The following is a 2,049-nucleotide window of genomic DNA, read 5'->3' on the forward strand; positions in this document are numbered from 1 at the left end:
TCCACAGGCTGGTGCTCTAGCCACTGAGCCAAACTGACTAGGGCCCTCTTAGATTTTTTTGAATAGTTTCAGGAGGATAGGTGTTAGTTGTTCTTTGAATGTTTGATAAAACTCCCCTGTGAAGCCATTTGGACAAGGGCTTTTCTTTGCTGGGAGAGTTTTGATTACTGCTTCTATTCCATCACTTGTAATTGGCCTATTTAGGTTTTCTGATTCTTCCTGATTCAGTTTTGGAAGGTTGTATTTTTAAAGGAATTTTTTCATTTCATCCACATTGCCCAGCTTGTTGGCATATAGTTGTTCATAGTATTTTCTTAGAATCCTTTGTATTTCTGTGGTGTCAGTTGTTACTTCACTGCTTTCTTTTCTGATTGTATTTATTTTGGTCCTCTCTCTTTGTTTCTTGGTGAGTATGGCTAATGATTCAACAATCTTGTTTATCTTTTCAAAGAACCAGCTGTTGGTTTAATTGATTTTTGTATTGTTTTTTAGCCTCTATGTCATTTATATCTGCTCTAATCTTTATTATTTCCATCCTTCTACTTACTCTGAGCTTCTCTTGTTTTTCTGTTTCTAATTCTTTAAGTTGTAGGGTTAAATAGTTTATTGTTTTTTGTTTTTTTTTGAGGTAGGCCTGTAGTGCGATGAACTTCCCTCTCAGGACTGCTTTCACTGTGTCCCATAGATTTTGGGTTGTTGTGTGTTCATTTTCATTTGTTTCAAGGAAGTTTTTTATTTCTTGATCTCCTTGGTAACCCATTTATTATTTAATAACATGCTATTTAGCCTCCATGTGTTTGAATGTTTTTACTGTAGTTGATTTAGAATTTCATTCCATTGTGATCTGAGAAGATGCTTGATATGATTTCAGTCTTCTTGAAGTTATAGAGACTTATTTTATTTCCTAACATGTGATCTGTCTTTGAGAATGACCCATGTGCACTTGAGAAGAATGTATATTCTGCAGCTTTGGTTTGAAATGTTCTATAAATGTCAATTAAATCCTCCTGATGCAATGTGTCATGTAGAGTCTTTGTTTTCTTGTTAAATTTTTTGTCAGGAAAGTTTTTCCAGTGTAGTCAGTGGGCTGTTAAAGTACCCTACTATGAATGTATTGCTGTAGGTTTCTCTATCTCTGAAAGTCCGCTAGAATTTTTTTATATACTTAGGTGTTCTTATATTGGGTGCATATATGTTTACCAGGGTTATATCCTCTTGTTGGAGTGATCCTTTTAGTATTATGCTGTGCCCTTCTTTGTCTCCTGTTATGGCCTTCATTTTGAAGTCTATTTTGTCAGATATGAGTATTGTGACCCCAGATTTTTTTCCTTTCCATTTGCATAAAAAAATTTTTTCCTTCCATCCACACTCATCCTGTGTGAATCTTTTGTTCTGAGGTAGGTCTCCTGTAGACAGCATATAATTGTGTCATGTGTTTGTATCCATCCAGCTACACTATATATATATTTTTCATTTGTTCCTTTATTAAAATTCTAATAACCTATGCAACGCTGTGCAGTGTGCTAGGCACTAGGTAAACGGTGGTAAACAAAAACATAAGTACCTGAGGTCTTCTTAAAAATGTTTTGTGGTAGATTTTGGCTTTAAATTTGTCTTTCTATATATTGCATAAGTAAATTTCTGGTCTCGATAACCAAAAAGAAACTCAAACTATGGTAAATCAAGTTGTTGGGCAGGACCTCACAGGGTGAAGGGGTTGCTACTAGGAAAAACTGGAGGCACACATAGATGCAATACACAATCTCAACTCAAGAAGTATTCATCTCATATTACTTCTGTAACAATTACCACAAACTTAATAACTTAAACCGGCACAAAGTAATTAACCTACAGTGCTGGAGATTACGCATCATAAAATCAAGGTATGGCAGAGCTGCTTTCTTTTGCAGGCTCTTTGGGAGAATCTGTTTCCTTACCTTTCCAGCTTCTATCTAGAGGCTGCATTTTATTCTTGGATCCTGGTTCCTTCCTCCATCTTCAGAGCCAGCAGCATAGTATTTTCAAATCTCTCCCTTCTCTCTCTCTCTC

This window comes from Myotis brandtii, unplaced genomic scaffold (assembly GCF_000412655.1).
Source record: "Myotis brandtii unplaced genomic scaffold, ASM41265v1 scaffold305, whole genome shotgun sequence".
NCBI classification, from domain to species: domain Eukaryota; kingdom Metazoa; phylum Chordata; class Mammalia; order Chiroptera; family Vespertilionidae; genus Myotis; species Myotis brandtii.